General features: G+C 39.3%; 1 protein-coding gene across 2 annotated transcripts in view; it reads left to right on the forward strand.

The window, feature by feature from the left end:
• Nucleotides 1–8,900: 8,900 nt before the first annotated feature.
• The window catches only part of RGS17 (regulator of G protein signaling 17), a 199,337-nt gene continuing 193,788 nt past the window's right edge, over nucleotides 8,901–14,449 (forward strand). For both annotated transcript variants that reach the window (XM_020986642.2, XM_020986638.2), the window contains exon 1: nucleotides 8,901–8,987. The gene's annotated coding sequence lies outside the window, so the exon portion shown is untranslated. The remainder of the gene's footprint in view (nucleotides 8,988–14,449) is intronic.

Genomic DNA, 14,449 nt, shown 5'->3' on the forward strand with positions numbered 1-14,449 from the left:
TGATATAAGGGGTGGAGGTGTGGGATGTGGGCAGAGTAAGCAGGCTGCAGCTTATTACCAATGATGAATTACACACAAGAAATGGTATAAAGGCTATCATTCAGGAAACGTATGATTAGAAAATAAGATGTATCTTATACACAGTAATAGCAACATTTTGCGATGATCAACTATGATAGACTTAGCTCTTCTCAGCAATACAATGATCCAAGCTAATTCCAAAAGACTACTGATAGAAAATGCTGTACACATCCAGAGAAAGAACTGATGGAGTCTGAATGTAGAGTGAAGCATACTATTTTCACTTTCTTTGGGTTTTTTAAATTTTTTTTTTTTTATCTGTTTTTTCTTTTACAATATGACTAATGTGGAATTATGTTTAAAATGATTGTACATGTATAAGCTGTATCAGATTTCTTGCTGTCTTGGGAAGAGGAGAAGGGAGGGAGGGAAGTAGAAAAATTTAGAACTCAAAATCTTATAAAAATGAATGTTGAAAACTATTTTACATGTAATTGGAAAAAATAAAATACTATTTATATAAAAATGAAAATAAGATGTATCTATCATGTGATGGGAGTAAAGGATAACAAATGGACAGCTAGGAAACTACTCTGGCAACCATGATTTTTTTTTAAATGAAGGACAACCTTTGGTATATGTTAAAGCTTCTGTACAGAGGATTTATGCAAGGACATGGATGAGATTGAACTGGACAAGAAGGCAGGAATAGATTGTAAAATTCAAGGACTCACCAACAGTGAGGAGGGTTGGTTTCATGCCATACCCTACAGCAACAGGAAACATGATTTCATGGCATACCTGGTCACTCTACCATAGAGTAATCACAAAGAGAAATAGCAAACAGATCAACATGAAACTTATTGAAGCTTATATAGTCATATCCTTGGCAGAGAATGAAGACTATTATGAAGAATCTGACAAGATCTCTCAAACCAAATCAATATGTGTTTTGCTATTTACTATGACTTCAATGCAAAAGTAAGTACAGGATAGAATAGTGAAAACTGTGTTGAAAAATGTTTTTAGATCCAGAAATTAAGGAGACCAGAGCCTTGTAGATTACTTAGCACCCTCATTCCTATATAGCTGAAATACTTTTTTCAAGAAGATAGCTGGAAGGTGCTAGCAAGCCAAAAATGATATCATTAAGAAATGAAACTAATTTTAGTTTTAAAGACTGGAAATAATTGGTTGATATAAAAATGCTTATTTGCATGTCTTTATCAAAACTATATTACCTAATATAGTTTTCATAAGGTCACATGACAATGATCTTTGAATTCAGGGCCTTGAAAAAAAATGAATTATACAGTTTATTTTATGAGACAATTATTCTCCTTTTATTTAGTTGCCAGAAAGCTTTGAGCTAAATTCTGTATTGAACTCCAGTAAATAACTCATTAGGTGCCAGGTAACATCTATTTTTCTGCTCCTTAGCTGTTTTTTTTTGTTATGTTCTATTTTAACTGTTTTGTTTTCCATTGTTTAATGTTATAAATTGCCTAAAAATTGTTCTAGAAAAGTCCTAGGTAAATAAATTTTGTAGTTAGCATCATTAAACTTCCTTCACAGAATGAACAAAGATGTCCTTTCACAAAACCTAAACTGAAAGGACTGAGTTTTTTTTTTATTTTCAACTTTGATACAGCAAGGTGGGACCAAAAAAAGAGTCATTAGGCTACTTGTTAACATCTAGATATTCTATCCCAACAATTAATTAATTAAATAAGACTCATACTTTCTGATGCTCACTCCAATGCCCTGCCTCCTCGCCCCCCCCCACACACAATTGCAAATGGTAGCAAGACCTGATGATACACCAGAAGGTACTAACTAGACAGAAAAAAGCTGCCTCTTCCTTTCTGTATTTTACCTCTAGTTGCTAGAGCCTTACTGGGACAATAAAGTCTGTTCCAGGGTCTAATAAATGAAGTCAAGGTTTGGCTATCCTATCATGTTTTTCAAGCCAACATAAAATGGATCATCAAAGTCTACTTCAGTTCTTCCTCTAAGAAAAATTCGACTGGATTAATTGACTCCCCATCTGTTCTGCAGTTAGGACAAGGAAGACATTTTGTACAAGAATGACCTCCATAAAGTAAAAAATATTTATTAATGGCATGAAAGCATGGGGTGATGCTAGTCAGGACAGATATTATTAAGAAAAGGAAAATACATTTGAATTGTAGACACAAGGGAAACTTTTTTTCTCACTCACAATATTCTATCTTCTGCAGCCATACTTTCATATTGGGGGTCCCCTATTCTGGCTTATACTGTCTGCTCAGCTTCCTTCAAGACACCTCAGGTACTACCTTTTATATGAGATCTGTCCTGATTCCACCCTACATCCAAGCTGTTAATGCTTTCTTCCTCTTAAAATTAATTACTACATAATTTTGCATTTACATTTTATTTACTTATTAATTTACATATTGTATTCCTCCAGGAATATGCAAGTTCCTTGCATAGGCAGGGACTATTTCATTTCTTTCTTTGTATCCTTAGCACCTACCACCACATAGTAGGTCTTGAATTTGTCTTGAATTCCAGACAAATGTGTCTTGAATTTAATTGTTGATCTGGGAGAGGGGAGGAAAGCAAAAAGAAAGGTAAGTGGAGAAGGGAGGAGAGGGAAAGTGCTGCCAAAATAATCATAAGTTAGAACAAATGCTTAGCTAAAGAGGAGAAACTTTATCCTCTATCTACTGTATTCCTCTTAATACCTAGTATAATTTGGATACTCAATACATATTAAATAAATATTTGAAATAAACTGAATCTGAATTTATCCAATTGAAAATTAAGAGCTTTTAGGAAGTTCTTTTTAAAAAAAGTTTATTGATGCCTTTTGTTTGTATATTAGAGTTATTTCTGGTAATACTTCCCCAGGAATTGTAACAGAGAAAAACAGTTAAGCAAAAAACTTGATACAGAAAACATCTCTATACAGCATTCTGCCCTACTAGTCTTCACTCCTCTGCTGACAGGAAGAAGGTCTGTTCCATTATCTGTTCTCTGGAATTAGTATGAGCTCCTCAGTCACTCAAATTTCAGTTTCTTTTCAGTGTTCTCATCTGCATTGTTTAAATCACTGTATATGTAGTTATTCAGGGCCTGTTTATTTCACTTTGCCTGAGTTCACACACATTTTCCGATATTTCTTTGAATTCCTCATATTCATTATTACTTACATGACAGAAATATCCCATTATATTCATATATGACAATTTGTTCAGCCATTTTCCAATTCAGACAATTCTTAAAGAATTTCCAAGGTAACTCTATATTGTAAAATTATAGTGACTCTTTATGATATAAATTGGTGATTTAGAATGTTTTACTCACACAGAATGATAAAAGTGGACTAACAGTAATATCCAATCCCATGTACTCATGCAACATTGAACTTATTTTAAATTCTGAATGTAATATTGCACCTGGAGTTTAAGATATGATATGCAATTCAATAAAAAAGGAAAAAAAAATCAGATGTTTACTTTGTGTCCTAGCTACTTTAAGAGATATAAAGATAAATATGGCATAGTCTTCCTTTAAGACCTATATAATCTACCAAGGGAGATGACAAGTATTACACATAATTAGTACATGATAAATACCCTAAGAGAGTTCTTTTGAAGTATGAAGTCTTATTCATCATCAGAAACTTCAAGATGGAAGCCATCTCAGTGGTCTCTTCCTTATAGTTAAGAAAACTGAGACCTGGAGAGATTAAATGATTTATCAAGATGACTTGGGTAGAAGGGGCAGGGCCAGAATACAATACATGAACATTTACTCTAAATCTAGAGCTCCTTCCTCTAGGCAACACTGCCTCCCTTGATCATATTCCTTTGTGGATATCAAGAAAAATTCACTGAGGGAAGGGACTTTTGAGATAGGCAGGATTTCAATATATAGATATAGGGGGAGGGCGTTTCAGGTTGGGCGTTTCTTCTCGAAGACAGAAAATGTTATTCTATGTATAAAGAAGAGGTAGCTCAGTTAGGCTGAATTATAGAGTAAAAGTCTTAGAGTAGTAAGAGACATACTAGGAAGGACTTACATGCCACACAAAGACTGTAGCCTCAAATCAGCAGGTAATAAGAAATCACTGAAAGTTTTTCAGCAGAGGATTATAATATTTGAACTAGTCTTTAGGAAGATTAATCCAACATTAGTCTGCAGGACATATTAGAGAAAGAAGAAACTGAAGTTGTGAAAGATAATTAGGGAGCTATCACAATAATTTAGGTAAATAATTCCTTAACTAGGGTAGCCATAATGAGAAAGGAAAAAAAGAGGAAAGATGTCTTGAAGGCATATTATTAGCAAGTTAAGGGGAAGTATTATGACTGGGAAATCAGAGTTCAGAAGACCAGAGTTCTAATCCCATTTCTCTCACTTACAAACTAGGTAATCTTGACAAAATCACTAAGGCTTTCTAAATCTCATTTTCCTCATCTGTAAAATAAAGGTGATGATGCATACCCTGCCTGAACTCAGGACTGATGTGAGGATCAAAATTGCTTTAAAAATATATTAAAATATTTTTTAAACTGTAAAGACCACATATAGGTGTAAGTTTTAAAATGAATATTTAATGCTTAAGAAAAATGAAAACACTAAAAATTTTCAACAAGATTTTCTTCATTCACTGTCTATCACAAGAACCCTCTATTTATATGCAAAGTAAGCAGTTATCTTTATATCTTTATATGAAGGATCACATTTATTTACTTTTCTCCAAAAAAAAATAATTAAGTTGAGAGTCGATATATACATATTTTTTCCTCTGAATAATTTCCCCCGTAGGGGTACCCTTAAGGTTTGTCTGATTTATAAAAGAACTGAAGAGGCATAATGAATCCTTCTTGCTGAAAGTAAAAGGAAAAATGCTTCACCCTTATTCATGTTCCAATTGCTTTTATAAGTTTCCATCAAGTGGACACTAGATTCTTGTCTTGAACAATCGGAAGGACCTTCCCTATTCAATCCTCTCTTCCCTTCCTACTTACAAGAAATAAAATACTTGCTAGAAGAAGGAGGAGGAGGAGGAGGAGGAGAATATGGAAGGGGAAATTATTCTAGTAAATGTGATTATTTCCCATCCTAGCAATCTGAGAATGGTGGTCAACACCCTGAGGACTACTAATGGTGTAAATGTTCTTGTAAAATCAGTGAGTATGTTGTATTGAGCTCAATTATATTTCCTATATTTTTGCAATATTTGACACACAGAAAAAGTTGGCCACTGCCATGCCATGCGGGCAATACACTAAGAACAGCTACTGGTATTCTGATTCACTGTGTTTAAAACATTCATGGAAGATGATATGCAAATGATCTATGGGTCAGAACTGACACGATCCTATTGTCTGGTAAGGCTGAGGAAGAATGAGTTTCTGTACACAAGGGAAGCCCTACCCATAGCCAAATATTTCCATTTTCAATAAAGAATATATTCATGCACTCTTACTTCCTGGACCCCACCCAACCAATGCATCAGTTGAAAAGGAAATATAATACCAAAGTATATGTTCAGAGACAACAGGCATTTATGATCCAGGACAAATTGGAGGACTTTAAAGGGAAGCTAGGTGGCAAAGTGCATAGAGCTCAGGGCCTGAAGTCAGGAAGATTCATCTTCCTGAGTTCAAATCAGGCCTCAGACACTTTCTAGCTGTGTGGCCCTGAGCAAGTCACTTAACCCAATTTGCCTCTGTTCTTCATCTGTAAAATGAGCTGGAAAAGGAAATTGCAAACCATTACAGTATCTTTGCCAAGAAAACTTCAAATGGGGGTCACGAAGAGTCGGACACAACTGAAAAATGACTCAATAGCAACAAAGATGAAGTGGTATTTAACTCTCTCTATATAGTTGTAAAACTTGGGCCTGAAATACATGTGAAGTCTAGCTCCTTAAGTACCATCTGACCCCTGCTAAAGAATAAGTGATTAAATAATGAAAAACATTTATTAATTACCTAGTTTATGACAGGCACTGTGCTTGCCACTGGGGAAATGAGGGGAAAAAATACTCGTGCTCAAAGAGCTTACAATCTATTTGATGCAGACAAGAAAATGTTATGTGTGTGTGTGTATGTATGTATGTGTATATAATATATATATATATATATATACACATATATATGCATATATATGTATGTGTGTATATATGCATATATGTGTATGTACGTATATATACACATACATACATACATATATATATATGTATGTACACACACAAAACACACACATATGTATATATTTATGAAGTAGGGTAAGCACTAACAAAGGAAGGGGATCAGAAAAAGACCTTGTATAGGAAATGGCTCTTGAGCTGAGCTTTGAAGTTGATTTAGAGATTCCAAGAGGGAAAGGTGGAGTCCATTCTAAACATGAGACAAAGCCTAAACAAAGGAACAGAGGCAAAAGATGGATTGTAATGTACAGGAAGGGGACAGAAATTAGGCCCATTTGGCTTGGAATATGGAGAGCATGACAAGGAGCAAGAGGAAACAAACCTGGTAGACAAGTTTGAGCCAGATTATGAAGGGCAACATCACCAATAACATCTTAGAATGTAATTAACAGTAGCATAATTCCATTACAACGTAAATGATTTGAGGACTACATTTTACCAAAGGAGGCACAAATAAAAATAATTCTCCAAGTGGACCCAGTGTTGCAAAGGAAGCCTTTCTTTACTGATAATATGATTTTAAGGTAGTGTCTTTCCTGAAATTTTTGCTTAGGGACTGAAAATTTAAACAATACCCCTGCATTCAGTCATTATAGGAAGAATTAAGGTAGGATAATCTTCAAACAGGAAGGACAGAAGAAACAGTTTTGTGTAGCTTTGGGCAGCTGGAAAACAATAGCAGCAGACAAGTCAACCCAGTGTGCAGCTCACAGGAAAAGACTGGCCCTTTTTTTTTTCTAAAAAGGCTTCAAGTCCATTGTAACCCTAAGAGGCACAGGCAATGACAGCAACAGGCTCTGCAAATTCGACTGCAACTTGCAAATTTGGGTTACAGACCCAAATCAAAGGACAACCTCCACACCTGCCCCCATAGAGAGTCCTGTTGAGCATCAGGCTTTCTAGTCACTTCCAAACATACAGGTAGCAATCGAAGTCAGTATTGTTTTGTGTAAATGTGAAGGCTACTCTTTCCACGGGGCAGCTAGTTTGCACAGTAGAAAGAGCACTTGGCTTGGAGTCAGGAAGCCCTAAATTCAAATTTGGCCTCAGATACTTACTAGCTGTCTGACCCTGAGCAAGTCACTTAACCCCATTGCCTAGACAAAAAAAATTAAAAAAAAAAAACAAATGGAGTCACAAAGAGTTGGACACTACTGAAGAACAACAAACTTTCTGTGTCTATTCTTTTACATTTATGTCTTCTATATTTTGGTCCATTTCAAGTATTTTGAGGTTCAAGGATATAAGTGCAAGAACTAGAAACATTCATATGCAAGCACAGAACCTTCTTCGGTGTCATATACAGAGAAATAAATCTTTCTTGGTAATAATGAAAATATATAATGTATGTGCACATAAGCAACATGCAGTTATGTGTGTGTTATATAACATATTTAACACATGTAGTGTATGTATATACATACATATGAGAGAGGGGAGAAGGGAAAGGAAGCAAAGGGAAGGGAAAGGGAGTGGAGGGGAGAGGTAGAGAGGAGGAGAGAGGAGGGGAAGAGGGAGGAAGACAGACATAAAGAGATAGAGATAGGGAGATGAGGAAGCTTAATCATCCCAGTAAGGAATTCATTTGTCTTTTGCACTCATATTCTAGGTGGAGAACAAGACACTTACTAGTTACAGTTACTCTCCACTTACACTTTGATCAGATCATCCTACAGTCACTCTAAACTAGAAGATCGTTAAATGGATAAATATCCATTAAATCTCGGGAAGGCTGGGCCTCATTTGGAAAGAAGCACTTAACAGGGATGGTTGACTACCTACCTGTCCCCAGAGGGTGCGCCAGGCCTCAGGCGTCTGCACTTTTTTTTTTTTAAAGGGTTGAAGCTTTGCCCCAGAATGTTGTCTTGTAAAAGAACTATCTAGTCATTATGTTCCACCCTGGACCAGTATACTGAGACAGGCCACGTGCCACAGAATACAGTGGAAGCATATTCAGCAATCTGAAACAATTATTGAGAAAGATTGTCACAGTTTCTGGGTAAGTGAATCAAGCAGAAAGGCTTTTTTTTTTCAAAGCCAAGTTAAACGTTGATGGCTGAACAAAACTGGACGCTTGCTGAACTTTGAACCTTTTCTTGAACCTCTCAGAGGGAAAGCTTTCCATGGGGAACACTGTTGGAGAGTTTTGTTTATTCGGCTTTGTTCTTGAAAGAAAATGATGTTATTTTAACACGCGGTGGAGGGGGTGGGGGAAAAAACCATAGTAAAATTTCTTGGAGCTGCTTATGAACTCAAGAGTCTCCTGAGCAAGACTTCAGAACAGGAGGCAGGCTTGATGCCTTAAAACCACTAGGACTCCTGGTTCCCCCTGAGCGCTTGCTCTGGAGTGCTCAGCTGCTGGCTCCTGGCTCCTATCTCGCCCCCACGTTACTCCCACCCCGGACCCTCCACACAGTGGGCGCAGACCCAAACGCCAGCTAGCAGGCTTGGGAACCCTCTCGGGGAGAGGGGTGGGGCCGTGACTCACGCGCCGCCGCGCTCCGGGGCTAAGAAGCGGCAACTCCAGCTGTGCTTGGTCGGGGACGGCTCTGGCAAGACGCATGCGCGCTGTTTGCCTTCTCCCCTTTCCCCCTCCCCCCCACCCCCTCCCCTCCATCCCTCTGTCTATCTCTCCCTCTCTCCCTGCCGGCTGGGTGCTGAAGTTGGGCGGATGGCAGCCAACCTGCTCCGCTAGAGGACCAAGCAGCCCAGCCTTTTCCCCCGGACCTTTCGGTGCTGTGCCCACACCTCCAGGCGGGTGGGTAAGACATTTCCTTTAAAGCTGAACGTTGCTAAGTAAATGGCATCAAAATGTCTGCTTTATACCGATGGATGGAATTAAAAAAAAAAAAGAAGGGGGGAAGGAATAGAGGGGGCGGAGAGTACAATTGCAAATGCACCGGAGGGGCGGGGGAGCCTGCTTGGTGCAGGGGTCCCCACCGCTACTCCTGCTGCTTAAGGAGGGCAGAAGGGTGAGCCGAGCCGCTGGCTTAGGAAGTTGAATCTTAAAATGTTGCTGCCATTTCTGGCTCTGCCCGTCCCCCTCCCAGCTGGTATGCGGAGATGGGGTGGGTATCCTGATTTTTCAGGGAACCCCTCAGTTGTGTCCCCGGTGCTCTATGAAGCGATGCTGCTGCTGCTGCTGCTGCTGCTGCTGCTGCTGCTGCTGCTTGTGTGAGGGGTAAGCCGACGGCAGCAGCAGCAGGCAAGGTTTCTATCACTACGGAATGGGGCAAAGGGGTTCGGGGGTGGAAGGAGATGAAGGGAGGCGAGAAATTTCATACTGATTTTTATTTCTTCAGAGAAACGAGAGTGGAATTAGAAATGGCAAGCAGACAAAATAAGCTGAGTATGTTTGTCTGTGTGTTTTCTTGATCTTAACCTTAAAGGGGAAAAAAACCTGATTCCGTGGAAAAGGTGTGTAAGAAAAGGGGGTTTTGTACAAACGGATGCCTTATTGCAGTGGTGAAATATAAGGTTGTTTGGGTGGTTCTTTCCCTTTTGTTTCTTCCCTTTAATCAAAGAAAAGGGAGTTCATATGTACATGGCATAGAATAAATTTCATAGAGAACGGCTGCAAGAGGGGGAGCGGGGGTGAGGGTGAGGAACGCCCACTAAACCTATAGCCGCTGCTCTGGTGGGTGTTTCGGAGGCATCCTCGCTGTATATTAAGGTGATTCTTTTTATTATTGATGGTAATCATAATTTAATAGCTGCCTCCTCTCAACCCTTCCTCCTCTCCCTCCCTCTTCATTTGCTGCGGCAGCAGCAGGGTGCAGAGACTTGGCCGTTTTCTCCTTCTCCCTACCTCCCTGTGTCTGAAAAATGTCGGAGGACTTGAGGATGGAGGAGGGACAGGCACTGTCCATGGGAAGCCGCAGATGGTTAGATTGCTCTTCACAAGCGGGAGCACGCTAACAGCACATCTCCCACAACCAGTATCAACTTAGAAAGAGCTCTAAGCTCTCGAAAGGAGCCAGGGGAAGCCCTGGGCAAATGCGTACCCACGGTGACTGGACCCCACCCAACATCCATCCCCTCCACCACAATCCAGAGGCCAAGACTTCTGGCTCACTTGGGAGAACCTTAGAACCTGGAAGGGAGGACTGATCCTAGCTCCTCACAGAGTTTTCTTATCCTTCCAACCCTTAAAAAGAAGTTCATTCCCTGAAGATCTCCCCAACAAGATTTGTCTCCATAACTTTGCAGTTCCCCCAGTCCAGGTAGGCTGGTGGTGGTGGCGGCGTGTGTATTTCTCTTGATTTCTTCCTCTTGGGACATATACCACAAGTAATAAAAAAAAAAGAAATCTTGTGGTTTGGTGGCAACATAGAGCTAATAATTTCTGAAACTGTTTTTGCATTTGAGGCATTCACAGGATGCCTGCTTTTTTTCAATTGTTAGACCATATATTTGCATTTGTAAATACTTATTTGGGGGAAATTGAGAAATAACTGTTTTGACTTTTTACAGCATTTTGTTCATCTGGACTTAGGTCTGCTACCAGATTTTCAAAATTCTGTGTTAAATACCACCTGTTAAGTGTATTTTGAAGCATCCGAGAAACCTTATTAGGTAAATTGTTTTATTTTTAAAATATTTATAATAGGTGAAATGCAATTAATCATGATACCAAAATTCAGCAAATATATATGTGTGTGTATAGTCTGTTCTTTTCCAATACTATAACAATAAAATAATTCAGATGAATGAGAAGTTTTGTCTATTCTTGTAGATGAGTTACTAGCATCAAAAAAAATTTCATGTGTAGACATGATATTGAAAAATGAACTTATGAAAAATGTGCTTAGGATATCTAGGTATTGTGGTATGAAGTGTTTCTTAAAGAAGTACATCCTTTTGGCTCTAACACCTAATCTCAGAGAATTTGGTGATCTTGAATTCATAATCTGGAAGATTATTTAAAATCTTCCTTACCCCCAGAACAAACAGTATGGGTATAAACTATGCCAACTCCCACCCTTTTGTTTTAATGCCTCAGCTGTATTCCAAGTGTTTATCACTCTCAATGAGGAAGAGACTATGACATGCGATAATGAATTTGGAAGCCCTCTCTAATTCTAAGCCAATCTGCTCTTAGTTCTCTTAATAATGCTTGTCCTGAGTGTTACTTATTGAAGTCATTCCCCACTGGCTTATAAAACATACTAAAGTTTTTGGTACTAAAGGACAGGGTCCTATCTTATCACAAAATGAAAAATGCATGTATTAAGTACTTAATGTATGCAAAGCACTTTGCTTAGGGCTGGGAACACAAATAGAAAATTAAGACAGTCTCTGCTCTCAAAAAGCTCACATATTAATGGTGCATACAACACATATGGAAGGTTTCAGCTGCAAGTCAAATGGAAAGATCCCATGGTCCCTAGGGTGTGGCAGCAAAGCTGCTGTCAGTGCTGCTTCTTTAATGTCACTTCCACTAACAAAATCATATCAGTTTCTGTAAAGTGCCAAGAACTTTTGCGGCAAGAACTTTCTTTTCTGGGTTTTCAATAACTGTTACCTGCAGGAGAAGGCTGCATCTCCACAAGGGTGGCATGATTGAGGGCACTGGGCTGGAAACACTGCTTTTCCCTAGGCTCTTGGGTTCAGGCTTTTGGGTTGTCATCACTGCTGTCAGAAGGGAGATGGTGGTCAGGGTGGTTGGTAGTGGTGGTGGTTTGACATGTCTGACACATGCTAATTCCTGTATCTCTCTCAGGGTGCCTTGCTGCTTCAGCTAGGCTGATTTGCCTGCCATGTGGGCGGTAAAGGGTTTGGTTGGCTGGCCCTTTCTCTATAGAAGTTCAACTGATGGGTGGAGGATGAGTAGGTGTGGCTAGGTTCAAAGCAAGACTTGTGATCTGGGAACTGCTGCCACTCCCTGGGCTCCTTACCTATCTACTTGTCAATGGCATTTGGCCAGCAGTTGTTACTGGTGGTAATGAGGAAGGCAGTCCCCCTCCCCATAACAATTTCTCTTCTCAATCATTAATGGCTTTATTGCTTTTAGAATAATTTAAATGTGGAGCCTCCTTTTTTTTTCCCCTACTACTAAGGCCTGGGGGATTAAGGAAAAAGGTGGGGAGGGGGGAGGAGTGGAGAAAGGGAAGAAATCCATTATACAGCCTTACTCACCTGTGTGCCTTAAAACAAGTAAAGTGGCTGTCAGTGGTCTAAATCCCAAATGGCTACATTCCAACTTGGCTGTTGATCAAAGTTGAGGTTAGATTTGCTTTCTGGCAAATCTAACCTCAAAAAGAAAGGAAAGGAAACTAGAACCACATCTATAGGGAAGCCCATTCCACTTTGGAATCCCATTCTTTAGAGCACATACGACTTTTTAGAAGAGAAGATGACATCATGGCTAGGAGGAGGAAGGAAGAGGGGGAGTTTATAGGAGGTAAAAGCAGAGGAATCAGAGGTGGAGCCAAGACGGTGGAGGAAAGGCAGGGGCTCTGTTTGAGCTCTCCCCCAAACCCCTCCAAATACCTTTAAATAATGACTCTAAACAAATTCTAGAGTAGCAGAACTGACAAAAAGATGAAGTGAAACAATTTTCCAGCCCAAGACAACTTAGAAGGTCTGTTGCACCAGGGTGAGAGAGGAACACAGTCCAGCACAGGCTGTGCCAGCACAGACCAAGCACCCCCAAACCAGGAACAGGCCTTGGGAAGACTGAATCAGTGGCAGTTTCCAGACCTCTCAGCCCAGACAGTAAAGAGATCGGAACAACAGGTCAGAAGGACATTTACAGGGTTCCTTTGCTGGCACCGGGGGTCAGGACTCTGTTGCAATGCCTATACTTCGATCTGGGTCACGTTCCTGGGTCTTAGTCCCAGTGTACAGCAGAGCTTGCAGCTACAGGGGAGCAGGGACTCTGGTCACAGTTCCAGGGTTGAAAAGAGAGCTTGTGGTCACTCGCAAACCAGGGCGTAGTACAGAAGAGTAGTAAACACACCTCTCCCTAGATCATACCACCTTGGAAAAGCCAAAAACTTACTAGTCCCCAGGAATATCCTCTGAAAACAGCCTCACAAAAAAACCCCCGAAGCTTAGAAAAATGCCTGCTCCACTTGGGAAGCAGAGCCCCACTTTAGCATAGAATTAAAAGTCAAGAAATAGTATGGAAAATGAGCAAACAACAGGAAAAAAAAATATTCCGGACATAGAAAGTTATTATGGTGACAAGGAAGCTCTTAGTCACTGGGACTAAGACCCAGGACTGTGACCCAGATCCACACTCAGAAGAAGACAACAAAGTCAAAATTTCTGCATCCAAAGCCTCAGAGAAAAGTATGAATTGGTTTCAGGCCATGGAAGAGCTCAAAAAGGATTTTAAAAGTCAAGTAAGAGAGGCAGAGGAAAAATTGAGAAGAGATATGAGAGTGATGCAAGAAAGCCATGAAAAAAGAGTCAACAGCTTGGTAAAGGAGTCACAAAAAATGCTGAAGAGAATAACACCTTAAAAAACAGACTAAGCCAAATGGCAAAAGAGGCACAAAAAAAATCCAATGAAGAGAAGAATGCCTTGAAAAGCAGAATTGGCTAAATGGAAAAAGATATACAAAAATTCACTGAGGAGAATTCCTTAAAAAGTAGAATTGGCCAAATGGAAAAGGAGGTACAAGAAAATAATTCCTTAAAAGTTAGAATTGGGCAAGTGGAAGCTATTGACTTTATGAGACATCAAGAAAGAAATCAAACAAATTCAAAAGAATGAAAAAATAGAAGAAAAATGTGAAATATCTCATTGGGAAAACAACCAATCTGGAAAATAGATGTAGGAGAGATCATTTAAGAATTATTAAACTATCTGAAAGTCATGATCAAAAAAAAGAGCCTAGACATCATCTTTAAAGAAATTATCAAGGAAAACTGCATTGATATTCTAGAACCAGAGGGTAAACTAGAAATTGAAAGAATCCACCAATCACCTCCTGAAAGAGATCCCAAAATGAAAAGTCACAGGAATATTATAGCCAAATTCCAGACTTCTCAGATCAAGGAGAAAATATTGCAAGCAACCAAAAAGAAACAATTTAAATATTGTGGAGCCACAGTAAGAAAAACACAAGATTTAGCAGCTTCTACATTAAAGGGTCAAAGGTCTTAGAATATGACATTCAGGAGGCCAAAAGACCTAGGATTACAACCAAGAATCACCTACCCAGTAAAACTGAGTGTAATTCTTCAGGGGGAAAAATGGATATTCAATGA

The sequence above is a fragment of the Phascolarctos cinereus genome, unplaced genomic scaffold (assembly GCF_003287225.1).
Source record: "Phascolarctos cinereus isolate Bilbo 61053 unplaced genomic scaffold, phaCin_HiC Scaffold_5;HRSCAF=322, whole genome shotgun sequence".
In the NCBI taxonomy this organism is placed as follows: Eukaryota; Metazoa; Chordata; class Mammalia; order Diprotodontia; family Phascolarctidae; genus Phascolarctos; species Phascolarctos cinereus.